This window comes from Polypterus senegalus, chromosome 15 (assembly GCF_016835505.1).
Source record: "Polypterus senegalus isolate Bchr_013 chromosome 15, ASM1683550v1, whole genome shotgun sequence".
Lineage (NCBI taxonomy): Eukaryota > Metazoa > Chordata > Cladistia > Polypteriformes > Polypteridae > Polypterus > Polypterus senegalus.
The window spans coordinates 23,340,797-23,358,030 of NC_053168.1; positions in this window are offsets into that span (position 1 = coordinate 23,340,797).

Sequence of the window (17,234 nt, forward strand, 5' to 3'; positions counted from 1 at the left end):
ATCTTATGCTTTTTGTAGTTTTTGGTATTTTGGCTCTGGTTTTATTCATTTTTTTGGTGGCCTTTGAGGAAGGTAGTTTTGCAGTTTGATCTTTGAATCACTAGAGTTAATTATATGTATTTTGAATTCTGAAATCATTTTACTTGTAGATTTATTAATCTTTTTTTTTGGTGACCACAGCCATTACCTGGCTGGGATGACTGGGGAAGAGAGCTTTGTCAGGGCACTACCTCCCCCAGGACACTACAGGGCAGTCCCCCTGGGCGGCTGTGGCACCACAGATTCCTGCAGGGCACGCTGGGAGCTAGAGTGTGGCACAGCCATGTTGGGTTCCATGGGGACCACCAGGGGGAGCTGCAGAGTCCTACCGGGACCTTCCACCACAGCTGGGAGTGATTACTGGTCTGATTAATGAGCCACCTGGAACACTCCCAGGGTCTGCTTAAAAGGGGCCGTATCTCCCCATTTGGAGAGCCAGAGTTGGGAGGAAGCAGGAAAAAGTTTGCCAGCAGGAAGAATGGAGGTGGATAACAAGGAGAGAAAATGATGAAGAAGAAGAAGAAGAAGGAGGAGGAACTGTGTCTGTATATATATATATATATATATATATATTATAAAAGAAAATCTTGAGACGAAACAAGACTATTACACATAGATTTTTTTCAAGTCCCGCCCTCCTCTCAACCATTTCAGGTTAACGGCCCACGCCCACAGTCCTCTCACGTCTCATTTGTGTGAATGCTTTTGTCAGACACAGTTCCTGCACTCTCAGCTCTTATAAATTTTTAAGTATTCCTCACTTTAAGTTCCCAATAAAAGAAGACTTATTATGTCCAATTCTTATTGAAGAATTTCATCCCAAAAGGTTATCAATAGAAGAAATGAGTACACGGGCAATCCTAGCACCGAGAAACAATGAAGTCAAATGAATTAATGGGAAGATTGTTGATCGGTTACACGGTTAAATGCGTATCAATAGGCTATGCTGAAACAGTTGGTGGTGATGGTGTGGAAGATGAAAACATCAACTTACAATATCCTGTAGAATACACCGGCTGTTGAAAGAAGGATGTATCGTAATGTAATTTGCGTCATTTGTGTATGAGTGATGAGTTATGCAATAGGACAAGATTAGTTGTATTCAACATTGGTCGAACAATTCTGCCATGTAAAATTGTAACAGGTGACAAGAAAGGTAATGTAGTACATATTCCACGGATAACATTAGACACCAAAGGAGATCTTGATATGCCATTCGCATTAAAACATTTACAGTTTCCTGTTAGCATTGACAATTGACAAATCATAGTGTGGACTATGGCCGGCCAGTCATCCTGGCCAATACCCCCAGGCTGCCAGATGGAGCCCTCCCTGCAGCATGGAGGTGACCCAAATGCCAGCAGGGAATCATAGATATTGGAGTTTTCCTTCACAGCCCTCCTGGATACCCTGGGGGCCACCAGACGGCGCTGCAGGGATGCACAGGGACTGTTATGTGCCCTATAACCCGGAAGTACGTCTTAGTCACAGCCACAGGGGAAATTACGTACTTCCGGGATGAAGAGGAGTTTTGATCTGACCCGGAAGTGCTAGGAAGTCACATGGACTGAGGGTTCAGAAGCACTTCCGGGTCATGGACTATAAAGGATTAGGAGAGATCCCAGACGGACAAGCTGAGTCAAGAGGAAGGGTGGCAATGTGTTTGGGAACAGGAGGATTGATTATTGCTGGATTATTGATTGTGTTTATGACTATTGTGGAGTGTGGACTTTGTGCACATGATTACTTTAATAAAGTCAATTATTGGACTTTTACCTGGTGTCTGGCATATGGCCTGAGGGTTCAAGGGGACAACAGTACCCCCTATCTGTCACAATAGGGACAAAGATTCGAAAAAGTCAGTTTATTTTTTAGAGAGAAACAAACAATATTCACTCATGGGCAGTTATACGTTGCGTTGTCATGATGTAACTCCAAACACGGAATCAAAATTAAATGCGATATTGAAGAAATGTTAATTCCAAATATTGTTTTTACTGAAGTTTTACAGTAAAAGTGTAAGCTTAAAAAGTATTTGCATGTTAATTGCCATGCTAAACAGAATGAAAACGTATAACACAACGAATACCTCTAACGCAACATGAAACTTAATTTTCTTTCAATTTATTAAATTTTACTGTTTTTACTATAGTTAATTACTCACTGTAATGTAAAAATAGCTGGTCTGTTATGCATATGTAACAATTCCCCTGAAAATAACAATCTGTTTAAACTGGACATTTGCTTCCTATACGTCAAGCGGCAGATCTGCGAAGTGGCTAGCGCGTAGAAGGGACTTTTCAACAAATAAAATAAATTTGCAAACATTCCTGAAGACATGTTTTTACTTTGTCATTATGGGTTATTAGCTGAAATACTCGGCGTTGCCTGGGAGGAAAATAAAGTGTTTTTTTTAATTGTTTGAGAAAAATATAATAAAAAAAAAAAAACACAACTTTAAAAATAAATTAACAAACAATGAAGATTCACTAATATTCTTGTATTGTTCACTAAAGTGCCCTGTTATATACAATGTTTGTAGTTTTTCCATCTTTAGCAAATATATAATGGTTCTTAGGACTTCCTACCCTTGAACATACCACATAAAGTTACCCATGTGAGAAACAGACTGTGTCCAGATTGATTTTCAATGATTGTGCAAACGTTCCGAGTGTCAAGTGGATGATAACAGACATACAAAATCGAATCTGCAATTAGTCTCTTCTAACTGAAATTCTTTTACAATCAACTAAAGATTAAATATTTTACCTATATAAATAAATAAGTTAAATATCATAGCTATATTTGATCTATAATTTAATCTTTGATATTGATAAGTTAATTAAATTAGTTTTTTTGATTATGAATGTATTAAAAAAAATCCTACTTCTTTTTTACGAAAAACTGTAACACCAACACGTTAGCTACAATGCTGTGAAACAAATGACATTTAGTTCATTAATGAATAAACAAAAATTTGCCTGGATGATAACATACATATAAGACTGCAAGACTGTTACAGTCTGCTTTCTATATAAGATTTTATATATATATATATATATATATATATATATGCTCAAAAATAAACAATGCTGGCAGTCACCTCCTGTTCACCCACTGGTGGTCATTCTGTCAACTGGATGATAGCATATATACAAGGCCGCAAGAACAGGGTGGGTTAGGGCTGATTTCACTCTACAGTATTTTTAGTCGACCAATGAGAAACATGTGTACCAAGTTTTATGAATATCGCTCCAGCCATTCAGTAGTGATACTGGAACATACATACATACACACACACATACAACTCCTTATGCTTCAAATTTTTATTCACCAAGTACTCTTGTTTACACAGGCTATGAAGTGCATGCAGGTGTCCAATCTTTATTTTCTAAGATGGTAAGCATCCCTTTTTGCTCTTATTGCTTACTCACTGAAGTGACCTTCATTGTAGACCATGCAGTAAACAACATAAACCTCCCATTGCTAGTTCCGGATTGGTTGTGGCTGTTATCCATCAGCTCTTATACATATCAATGGCACTTCCCTAACTGGAAATGTCCATTGCATGCAAGGTTCATTGTGTCAACTGGCTGTCTGGCTTTGTGAGACAAATACTGTTTTAACCATAATAGTCCCCAGTTGTTCTGTAAATTGAAGAAACGAAATTTATAGGCATCACTTTAGAAAGAAGTGTTTGCTGAAAACTGGTCCCTTCGGTCATTTAATGACTCGTCTAATTATATGACTAAACTGTGTAGTGTTCTAATTTAATTAGCGGCCTCTTGTGTGAAACTGCTAAATGTCAACTAAACAATATGTTCCTTTCCTCCACTATTTAAGGTTTCCATCCATTGCCTCCTAAAAAAAATGAAGCAGGGTTTTATTCTTTAGGAAAGAAAAATGTAAGATTTGTATACACAATGGGAGGTCTGAAAATTGAAAGTATGAGAAGGATTTAGGTGTCGTAGAGGAGTCGACACGATCAACTGCCAGGCAGTGTTCAGAAGCCATTACAAAGGCTAACTGAATGTTAGGTTATATAGCACCTTGATGTGTGGAGCACAAATCCAAGGATGCTATGCTAATGCTTTATAACACACTGGTGAGGCCTCGTCTGGAGTACTGTGTGTAGTTTTAGTCTCCAGGCTACAAAAAGGACATAGCAGCACTAGAAAAAGGTCCAGAGAAGAGCGACTAGGCTGATTGCAGGGCTACAGGGGATGAGTTATGAGGAAAGATTAAAAGAGCTGAGCCTTTCAGCTTAAGCAAAAGAAGATTAAGAGGTGACTTGATTGAAGTGTTTAAAATTCTGAAGGGAATTAGTCCAGTGGATCGAGACTGTGACTTTAAAATGAGTTCATCAAGAACACGGGGACACAGTTGGAAACTTAAAAATAAATTTCGCAAAAACATTAGGAAGTTTTTCCTTACACAGAGAACACTGAGTAAGTGACCAAGTAGTGTGGTAGACAGTAAAACTTTAGGGACTTTCAAAACTCAAATTGATGTTATTTTAAAAGAATTAAATGGATAGGACAGGCGAGCTTTGTTGGGCTGAATGGCCTGTTCTCGTTGAGATTGTTCTAGTGTTTTAATATTTATAAAACTATGGGGATTAACCTTGGTGACATGCTGCCCATCAGTCAAACATGCAAGTAAACGTTCACTGTAGCTTGTACAAGTGACAATACTAAAACTTCTACTACTACTAAAGTGGCTGTTCAAAAGGTATCTCTCTGATTTGTCTTTCATTAGCCATCTCATTGCCTTATCTTATACATAAATTTGACTTAAATGATAAGTTCAGTATTTTTTCCAATTTGCAGTTATTTATTTACAAACATGATGTATATGCATTTGCCCTGTGTTCTAGATTTAATATTTTTCTGTAAATTTAAATGATGACTCTGACTCTTTCGATACACTAACACAATGTCTTACTGGTATTTCTGAATGGATGAATAGTAATTTTCTCAAACTAAATAAAGAGAAAACTGAAATTTTAGTAATTGGCAATAATGGATTCAGCGAGGTTATCAGAAATAAACTTGATGCACTAGGATTAAAAGTTAAGACGGAAGTAAAAAATTTAGGGGTAACAGTTGACTGTAATCTGAATTTTAAATCGCATATTCATCAGACCACTAGGACAGCATTTTTTCACTTAAGAAACATAGCTAAAGTTAGACCTATTATATCATTGAAAGATGCGGAGAAATTAATTCACACTTTTGTTTTCAGTAGACTAGATTACTGTAACGCACTCCTCTCAGGACTACCCAAAAAAGACATAAATCACTTGCAACGAGTGCAGAATGCAGCTGCTAGAATCCTAACTGAGAAAAGAAAATCCGAACACATTTCTCCAGTTTTGATGTCACTACACTGGTTACCTGTGTCATTCAGGATTGACTTTAAAATACTACTTATGGTTTATAAAGCCTTAAATAATCGTGCTCCATCTTATATATCGGAATGCCTGACGTGTTATATTCCAGATCGTAACCTTAGATCTTCAAATGAGTGTCTCCTTATAATTCCAAAAGCTAAACTTAAAAGAAGTGGTGAGGCGGCCTTCTGCTGTTATGCACCCAAAATCTGGAATAGCCTGCCAATAGGAATTCGCCAGACAAATACAGTAGAGCACTTTAAAACACTGCTGAAAACATATTACTTTAACAAGGCCTTTTTATAACTTCACTTTAACTTAATACTGATACTCTGTATGTTCAATTCTTCATAATAATTATTCAGTGGCTCCAAAATCCATACTGACCCCAACACTCTCTTCTGTTTCTTTTTCCGGTTTCTTTGTGGTGGCGGCCTGCACCACCACCACCTACTCAAAGCATCATGATGCACCAACATTGATGGACTGAAAGCCAGAAGTCTACGTGACCATCGTCATCAGGTCCTTCTATGAAAACCCTAAATACAAAGAGGACTGTTTGATTTATGTTAGGTAGATTGCCCAGAGGGGACTGGGCGGTCTCTTGGTCTGGAACCCCTACAGATTTTATTTTTTTCTCCAGCCTTTGGAGTTTTTTTGTTTTTTCTGTCCACCCTGGCCATCGGACCTTACTCTTATTCTATGTTAATTAATGTTGACTTATGTTTATCTTTTATTGTGTCTTCTATTTCTCTATTCATTTTGTAAAGCACTTTGAGCTACATATTTTGTATGAATATGTGCTATATAAATAAATGTTGATTGATTGATTGATAAAAAAATATCTTGCTCGCACTGGCGCTTTACACTGGAATTAGCAAGGCATGAATCATCACCAGAAAATAAAAGCATAAGACAGTTGTCGAGTATTGATTTGTCTCTTTCAATTACACACTCATTGTAAAATAGATTTTACATGTTCTTTTTGAGCCAAAAAAACACCAATATTATGAGATTAGCCATTTTAAAAGAAGTCCAGCCGTGCACAGTACCTCAGCACTCATAGTCTTCCACAATAACCTTTCACCTCCCATAAAAAGACCAAAACCCAGTAAGCTGCACATGCCATGTGGATGGATTTGTTTTGATTTACTTCTGTAATTATGTGAGAACTCACACCAGCAAACAGAAAATGTATCCTTAAATCGAGAAAAATAGTACCAGGAATACGCAAAAATACACAGAAGGCGTGTTTTGCTTTATTGAAACTTGAAGAGGCTGTATTCAGTACATTCTCAGGCTATATATTTTTACTTTATACTCTTTATAATGTAGACCCTAACAGAATGCCTTGAATCCCATAGGCTTAGAAGTTCCCATAGACACTGTCCTGTACTGCAGTTCAGCACTTCATTTTACATGCATGCTTCAAGCCCCATTGCCTCCATTTAAAGCTTCAGTGTGGGTATATTTGTTTTAATTTATACACTGTTTAAACATCGGACCTTTACAAAGATGCTTTATTTTTATGTTAAAGCAGCACTAGTTGCTTAAGACTTACCTGAATGTCTGATAATTCATTTGTGAGTGGCTATACAAGCATTCTGTGTTGCTGCCTCCCATGTATGGTGTTAGAAACATAAGCTGATGTTAGAAACATGATTTTAATTTTATGAACTTTCAGTGATGGAACAAGAAGGCTTCTTACAACCATTGTTCCTAGTGACTAAAGCACACCAGTCTGTAGCTTCTTGACCTTAATGGCAGATGCACATGAACACTGGAAGCATTTAGTTGTTAAAAAAAAAAAATCAAAGCTGTCTTAGAGACAGGAGGACCACATCATACCAAGATTAGCTTTGTAAGATCAGTGAAAGGAATGATCAGAGAGAGAAACAGGAAGGGGGAAAAGTCAAGACAAGAATGCCCTGCTGACACTACAAGCTACACAGAAATGGGCCGCCTAGAAAGACTAAACATCTAACAGTCCAAGGTTGTATAATGTTCACGCTTTACTTTTCTTTTGTTTTATGGTGCTGTCTATTTGTGCATCTAACCGAATGCATCACCGGACTTAAGGACATGTCATATTCTGACAGAATTAAACCTGTTTGGTTCTCAAGCAGAGGAGACTGTGTGGGGGACTAATCCAGGTGTTTAAAATCCTCAAAGAGTAAAACACACACTCAAGGACACCAGTGGAAATTAATGAGCAGTGCATTTAGTACTGAAGATAGGAAGCACTTTCTTTACGCAAAGAATTGTGGGACTCCAAAACAAGTTACCAAAACATGGAGTCGAAATACAACCTTAATGAAGTGTCCGGATAAAATATGGGGACAACTTAGCGATTAGTATTAGTATTAGCGATTAGTAAACAAACAAACTTGATGGACTGAAGGGTCTCCACTTGTTTGTCAGATTTAATATTTGATCCATAATATATGAATACCTATGTAAGTTTTCTCCTACCTGTTCTTCGGTATAACTGCGTAGGGTCTTAGATATAAAAACAACACAAGTGCTAAATTACAGTAAGAGTATGGGATTTGAGACATTCTGTTCAGGCCTACATAATAAAGAGTATAAAGGGGCATAGGGTCACCCTAGGACCTCTCACAACAAAATAGTTTCCCTCTATTGGCGCCACTCGCCATCCGCCTTTTCATTTCTCACCTACCATTTCGGTTTCTTGATCTCCAGACCTCTGGCCTCTCTTCATCCCTTCTTCTGAGAATTTGTCCTTCTTCTTCTTCTCATTCCATACTCAGTTAAGTTATGGATGTGAGACAACCTTAAACCCTGAAACTTTTTGAATGTTCCACGTAAATAAAATGTATTATTACAGTATTATTCAACTAAGGGGCTTCAACTAAGCACTGAGTTAAGGGATTGAATACAATCCATACAATAAAATCAAACTTAACGAAACCAAAATTCAATTCCACCCCAAAAGAAAGAGAGGAGAGCCAGCCAACAAAACAAATCTCTGAAGATTATTCTAAAAATTCCTAAAGTCCTGTTTTCACTTTGCCATTCTGGGGTATTAAGTGTTACTATACATACAGTACCAATATGATAAAATCAAACAGGCATTCCTAAATTCATATTTCTGTGTAAATATGCCTGTATAACAAGAGGTTAGCAGGAGCAAGGGCACCACCAAGTTGGTAGAAGGCAAATTTAATAATATAGTGGGCTTCTGAATTCAAATAGTGTCTAAGGAATAAATATTTGAGTAGCGACAACAAGACCCATGAGCCTTGACCTGTGAAAAAACTGGCCCTGCTGGCAACAGTGTCTGCAAGGTAATAATTTCTCCCACTCATGAACTAATTTATTTTCAAATAATTTCAGCACGTTTCTTGAACAAAGCTCTGCTTTAAGAACATATCTATTGAAAGATTGTACAATCTTAAATGTCAAATAAAGAATACTGATAGATGCTTTTGTGTAAAGCAGTCACATTTGCGAGAACTGTAAAACACAATTTTTCTAATTAACATAGAAGTTGTGTTAATTGGCCTCTGACTGAAAAACATATTAAAATGAGAAAAGCCAACCGCAGGGGTCTCGCTGGACCACCCTTATGATCCAGAGGTTTAGATGATTTGTCAGCTCTGTACCTCTGCGATTGCCAGCTTTTGTTTTCAGTGAACTCTTAATCACTAAATAACGCACATTATTAATAACAATTGGCTGTGTATGAACTATAACACAGTCTGCCCAGTTGGGTTTAGCATGCTTATACAAGACTTAGCGATAGATTTTTACACAGAATTGCCTATCAGAATTGCAGGAAGAGTTTTTATAAAGTAAACGCAATGAATAGTATTATATAAAAAAAATTATTGTCAGGGTTTTCCAGGCTGATGAGTAGGGACGAGCAAACCCTGTTGCATTCACTTTGACTTGAGTTCAGTGAAAATTAAAAAATGTTTAGGAATTTCGGCAAACTCTGCAAAATGCATTGACGTCAATGAGGAAGGAGAAATGGAACTAATATGGAGTGGATTCTAAAAGAGTAATGAATCTTTTAGGGAGAGCATCTCCTAATTATGCTGAACTCATTATTGCGGCCTAATAGTGACCTGAGCTGTGAGGCAACAGTTCTAGCCCCCTGAGATAAAATTATATTAAGTCCACAATATTTTGAGTTCTTTATCTCTCTCTCCATTTTCAGAGCTCTTATCACTTAACTAACATCCAGACAGACTATAATGGGAGGCATCTGTACTACATAGCGAGGAGCCTAGCATACTTAAACCAGCAAAGAACACACAAACAAAGTGTAGAACAACAAAGTACTTTCATAATATTCTCATTATAGCCAGCTAGTGCACCCATCAATATCCTTTAAACACCTGCTGCATCCAAATCCAACAAGAATACCAATCAGGTAGTGACATGAAGTATGCGTGTATGTTCTGTAAATTATTCACACATGTTCGAAAGAAATTGGGCAGCGCCATAAAGTGCAAGGTGTAGTACATTTACAATATGCATGTAGGAATATTCTGTGCATGCATGACACAAATTGTGAAGGTAGCACAGATCAGGTAACAACATCCCAATCCAACATGGCTGCTATAGCTCTGTGATGTCACACTGGTTTTGCAAAGCATCTTGGGGTTCTTGCAGAAAAAAAGTGTGTCAGCATTTTGCCAATTATTAGTAGAACATGAAAAAAGTTTCTGTTTTAGTTATATGTTTCTTGCCTCGCATTTCCTGTCATCCTACATTTACCTAGATTGTTGTAGACATGGAACACAAATAAAATGTATGCATTCCAAATTACGATATATTATTTACCATATACAACTCCAGGCACCTCACACCCAGATAAAACAGACTTGAGCTGGGAGAACTTTGTGACTTACTTCAGTCAGTGGGGTTGGATGGGATTGCAGGATGTCTGCTGTTTGTGCTGACTGACACATTTGCAAAACAAAGACGCTAATGAAGAGGTGTGAAGGAATTTAAGGTGGTCCTACATTTTGATTTTATTCATAGGCTTAAAGCATTCTACTGTTAGCTGTACTGCCCTTCTAATAATGCGTAAGTTCCTTCTGCTTGGTGGACAGAGTTCCTGACACCAGGGCCACAATGACATCAAGTGGAGTTTTCTGAGTTGTACTGATTTTCTTCAGACTTACTGTTTTTCGTCAGCTTTTTGCTCTGTTTTAATCTTTGCATTAACCCCAAAAATCTCTTGGGTTTGGAATTTTATTTAAAACCAGTTAACCCCAATTGTCTCTCAGGTTAAGCTGTTGTGATCCAATGTATTGTTTTTTTGTAACCTCTTTTTTACTTTCACGCTAGAAGTCTTGTGCATTCACAGGGTTCGTGGCTATACAGAGTAGAAAAAAAAAATGAGAGGCGTAATGTATGCAACTTTGAGGAGCGTCTAGTATCCTACTAGGCACTTCAACAGTCTTGTTCACCCTACTGTTGTAGAGTAAAGAGCCCCTGGTGCATTTGTTGCATATTTTAATGTTTTGCTTAAAATATCAAGTTTTGTGCTGCAATTATGCCCCACAACGTAGTGCAAGTCCTTCAGGTACAAAGCCCAAATGTGCAAAGTCAGTAATACGGCTAGTGAGAAAATAAAAGTGCTAAACAAACATCACATGCTGTAATGTGGGCTGTGAGTTTGACGTCAAAGAATCGGCCAGCTGGTCAGAGGCTGCCAGACCCATTATCAATTGTGGCCGCAAGGTTAAACATTAACTCGCTCAAGCTATACTCAGATACACTGAGATTTTTAAGGGTGCAGAAGTCACTGACAGATTATGTCACGATCTCCAACTCCAGCCGAGAAAAACAAAGTATTAGAAGTGATGTTGGGACATCAGCGTCTGACGGCAGTGACTAAAGTTTTATTTATTTATTTATTTTTAATTGAGATGTTAGCACAAAAGATCACAAAAATCTACCATTTTTCCCCAAAAATAGGACCTACTCCGAAAATAACCCCCCAGCATGATTTTCAGGCTGCTCTGTAATATAAGCCCTACCCCAAAAATAAGCCCTAGTAAAGATTGTCAGCTGAAATGTAAGGTGCCTAAGGCCAGGTTTATACTTCACACAATGTGACGTGTGTGCCCAAAACATCCATTAAATTCCGAGAACACCTTGTCACAATATCTCTGAAAAGGATGTTTAATGATTACATCCATCATTCCGGGGATGCACCCAGTCCAGCAGCATCGGGGCAAGACAGAAACAAAATCCCTGGACGGGGCATCAGCTCGTCGCAAGGTGAACACAAGCACACATATACACTAACGTCATTGTAGCTTCACCAAATCCCCAAACCTTCATGTATTTGGATGGAAAACTGAGCACACTGTGGAAACCCACCGGGAAAACATGCAAACTCCAGGCAGGGATCACAAGTTAACGATTTATCTGTAAATGTAACAAACATGATTTAATGCATTTCATCATGAAAGTGATGTCAAATATAAATCTAAGAATTCTAAATGTGCAGAGAGCTGGAATATTATAAATTTAATGTGTTCTGTGTGGCGATCTATTGCTGCTTGCCGCTGCTGTTGGGTCAGGAGAAAACCCCAGAAGCACGTTGCGATTAAGAACTGGGTCAGTTTTAAGATGATGTTAACGACAGTCTACTTTAATGACAAAGTAAACTACGGGATTAAAGTGGACATTTCGAGGTTAAAGCCGAAATTTCCACTTTAATCACAAAATAGACCTTTTCATTATGTCGTTATTTTTCTCTTTGGCTCAAATACAGTGCTGTACATTCTGATGGTATTGAAAGGTACAAAAAAAAAGACGGCACAGAAGATGGTATGTGAGACTTTTAAAATATAATGTGTCATTACTTTGGGGAGTATGTGACACCTGAATATAAAGGCAACATGAAAAAATTTGTATGTCAGCATCGAACATCGATCCTGGAGGATCCTAAAAGCGACTGAAGTAGCAAGAATTAGGCTGGAATTCAGGGTTTGAATGTGGAGAGTTATGACGATATTCCAGAAGATGACATGACTATATTTGGATAAAAGTACAGTATATTGTTGTACATGAATAAATATAAGATATCCCCTAAAAATAAGCCCTTGTACATCTTTTGGAGCAAAAATTAATATAAGACCTAGTCTTATTTTCGGGGAAACACGGCAGAGAGGAAAATTTTAGTGAGAGGGAGAAGCTAGCAAGAAAAAATGTGTTTTGGATGTTATTGATTGTATTTTGTGTGCTACATTTTATGGGTTATTTCATGGTTACTGTGTTATGAGAAGTACATATTATCAAAAATTGTGTTTTGGTATTTGGTACTAAATCATTCTATCCAGAAAAGTGTATTTTCAGTCTTAATGAAAGATTACAGTTATTGGTGGTTGTGGGAACCTTACATACTATTTCTCGTAGTTTCAATGTACGTGGTGAGAGACAAAAATAACCAGATTGGTAAAAAAAATGTATTGATGAATTACCGCATTCTAAACATTGTCACCTTCTCTATACTCCCCCTCCTGATCTCTACACCGTTCCATACTTATCTCCCATTGATTGAAACAGTGCTAGAAGTCTTCTTGCTTGAGGCTCTTCAATAGGTTTGCTGTTTTTGTCTTCACTTCATCCCTTGAAGAAAAATGTGCCTGTCGGGTCACTTTTTGATTTTCAGGAACAAGTAAAAATCACGTGGAGCTAAATCTGGCGAATAGGGAGGATGATCGAAGACAGGAATGTTTTTGTCTGTCAAAACCTGCTTTACGGAAAAAAGGGAAAATTTGTGAGAAATTTGAAGTTGATTCGCTGTTCGATTTTTTCACCCAACATTATAACGGTAACTCGTGTAGCGATTGTTGTGCAAATACTGACTTGGCTATTTACAGGATATACCTAGTTGGTCGGCGGTTTGAGAGGGCGTGTAGGAGGGGATATAGTTCTATGATTCACATCCGGCCGACCTCATGACGGTGTTCCAGGAAAGCCCCAAGTCCAGTCCAGTTATTTTTGTGTCTCATCTCATATTAACATTCACATCTGGGGGAACGTAACCCCAGTGAAAGTTGACAATTACTACTTTATTATGTATGCTATTTTAATGTTTTGTGCAGCATCCAGATACTTAACATTAAAATGAAATTTGCAATGTTTTGGTGTTCACTTTAGAGACATTTGGGCAGGTGTTATCAGTTGATCGAAGAGATCTTTTGGATGAAATCTTCCTTATTGCCTAAATAATTTTACATTTTGATGTCTATTTTAATTTTTTTAAAGATACATGTTTAAATGTATCAGCCTAACCTCACCATTTTCATGTAAATCCTGAAGTTTGTCTACTGTCATTAAAACGGTTATCTGCACATCCAAAGATCTTGCCACAGATTGTCTTATAACTACACTTTTATGAATGCGCCTACAAAAATAAATTATGCATAAAAAATTAAATGTTAAAGCTAAATAAAAGTGGTACTGCCTCAAACACCCTGATGCAACTGTTTAAAATGATTTATTTATTTAAGGTTTTTCGCATCAAAGCGGTACTTTGCGGCAGCACTTTAACAGTAATTTTCTCCTATTAGTGGCAGAACTAATGGTACTGAATTTTTAATGCACTGTACCTTCTTGGTATAAATCGAATCTGTCATTTGTTTCTTATAATACTTGCTTTATAAATATGAAACATTCCTTAAACCCATATTGTTCTTGTCAACAAAAATTACCAATACTTCCCTGGCACCAAGAGCCAATAAAAAATATTTTATTTCTTCTTATGTTAATATTTAGTTGCATAAATTGTATGAGAACTAAATTTTAAATGAGTTAAATTAATTGTTTGTGAAGCACTCGAAGGTGCCCATTTCTTTTTTAGGTACATGGATATGGTTTATTTCTCTGTTATATAACTTGAGCAAGTCTTTATTTCAACCCTTGGAAATTTGTTTCATCATTCACATTTCTTGGTGCAGGCTTTAATTGTGTTTATTTAAAATGAATAATATATAATGTTCCTTTGAGACAGTAACAGCTTTTCATCAATGAATGAAGCAAATAATGTAAAGAGAGCAACATCTTTTTAGGAGTTTAGGGCTCTTGTCAGATGCTTTGTGTTACATACCATCATTTTTGCATGGAAAGGCACTATACAGTATAAATAAAATATATGATTATTATTATTACTAGCCATGTGCGCCCATCTACATTGCACATGTTAAAGTTATCTGTGGAGGGCTCCCTGTTTAAACGCGGCTGCCAGTCGTGAACTGGGCCCTTCATCGCACAGCATTATGATTTTTTATAAGGGAAACAAAATTACAAAAGAAAATCCTTGGATATTGATTCGATAGGAACGGCCTACTCGGAATCACTGTCCGAATAGTAATTATATGGTGGTGTAGGAGCATTTCTGCTTCTGTCCGTTCACAGTCCGTCTCGTTTTCACGATGCTATCGTTTCCTCTCACGATGTCTTCTCAACCTTTCTCCAATCTCGCAGGTTGCTTTGTGGCAATCCAAAGAGTAAGGCAATATACACGGAGCAATGGTTATAAAAGGGGGACACATTGGTATCCAGGCTCTTTAAAGCATAAATAGGGATCAGTTCACTGACATGTGAGCAAGGCACGGTACAACTGTGAGACGCGCAGCACTCGCTGGCTACAACGTAACAATAATAATTTCCAGAACGTGCTGTTACGTTGTCATTCATTTTACCCACTGTCTTTCTTTCATTCATATGTTACGTAGGTGCGTACCTTTTATCTTCGGCAATCTCATTCTCTAACCAGGCCTCAGGAGCTAATCAGCGTAACACTGTCCACCACCCCTTTCGTTATTCCGGCACATTGTTGACACTCGTGAGTAACAACAACGTACTAAACTGGAAGGTGGTCTACGCATGCGTGGAATTCGCAGACAAACAAAGATCAAGGTCTAAATGAAGATCTCTTTAGTTAATTTAAAGCACAACAATTTGTTTAGTTTGAATGTCTGCGTTTTGAGGTGTGACTGGCGTACTACAGTCTTCAGTAGTATAAGCCTGGAGGAGATTCTTAATGCAATGCCTATGTTTTAGCTGTCTCTCTACTGCCATCTAGTGCTTCTTCTTCTAATTCATTCGCAGACAAACAAAGATCAAGATCCAAATGAAGATTATATATAGAGATTATTCAGGGAGGTTAGTTACAGTCTTGTGTAGATGCTTAAAAATCTTACAGTTTTAGGTTACCTTACCGTTGTCCACTAAATGGTGCAAGATAGACAACACCTACCAGACCTCTGAATCTTTATATTCACTAGGTGGTGACATTTTGTTGATTTAATGGCTATTAATTATTTTTTGCCCTCCTGCAAGCAAAAAATAAGTAACCCCCATTACATTGTTTTTCTTTGTTAACATATATGGATACTAGACATTAAGCCCGTTACAATAACGGGCTCTAGAACAGTAGTGCATAAACATTAGTAGGAACAGTCTATATTAAATGGCAAGGGACCTTGACCTTGTCTTAGTTTTTTTTTTGTCAAAAATATTTTTGCAAGAAGCCTAAAGTAAAATAATAATAAAAATAAAATAGAAACGTATATGACAATACAGTAAGTATAATTAATATTGCCTTAGTGTAAAACTTTGTAACAATCTGTAAGACACAATATCTGAAGAAGATATTTAGGTAAAATTTTCTATTTTTTTACCTCATGAAATTTTCCTATACAATTTCATTATAGACAACATTTCTTGTAAATATTCTGTCTGAGTTTGCCCTGTTCAGGACCATCTACAACTTTGACAACAACTTTTGTAAAACTTCTAACTCTTGATAATGCAACATATAACTGACTGTGGCTGAATACTGGTTCTGGTAAGTAAATGCCAACTTTTTCTAAGGTTTGCTCTTCTGAGTCTTTCTCTTTTGGTGTTTTTCTGATGGTCATTTTGTTTTTCTTCAATTGACCTATTTGCTCGTATTTTTCTTTGTCTTTCAGCCTTTCTTTTGTTGATGTTTACTTGTTGAGCGGACCGTTCTTCCAGGAGATGTTGCTTATATAGGATTTGATTGTCTGTGTCCTTTGTCCTACTTGACGTGTCCTTTTTTTTGGGTGGTATGTTGTTAGAAGATACGTCCGTAATATTTTCTGTTACAGTAATACTGGCTTGTATGTGGCTGTAATATGCGTCAGTGTGTTGTGCGCCTTTACTTTTCTCTTGCAGTAATACTGGTTTGTATTTCCGTAAAACACCTGGCATTTTCTCTGACAGTAATACTGGCTTTGATGTCCATAATATGACTTTAATTTTCTGTCACAACAGTGGCCAATCAGCAGAGTGTCCTGAGCAACTGATGTAATATGTGGCGTGTAGCTGATAATCGTGCCCGTGGCGTCTCTCCAGCAAGTACTGTTTAGTTCCCCAGCAAGTATTTTAATCTGTGCTGGCGTGCAGCTGATTATTGTATGTGTGGCGTCTCGACAGCAACGGATTTTATGTGCACGGCCGCGACTACCCAATCAGCACTCTCCCCAGCAATGGTGTCCTTTATTTCTTATCATGTGCTGCTGTGGCAAGGCCATTCACTGTGTGCGCAGCTTCCAGTGTGTGTGCGCATGGGCGGGGCACGGTGTGATGCACGGCACGGCTCCACACATGGACACCTGTACACACACAGGGGTTTTATTAAAGAGGATATCAAGATTTGATCTTCATTTAAACCAGGAGTGGCCAACTCCAATCCTGGAGGGCCGCAGTGGCTGCAGGTTTTTCTTCTCACCTAGTTGTTTAATTAGAAGCCAATCTTCACCACTAAGGGATCTGATTTAATTTC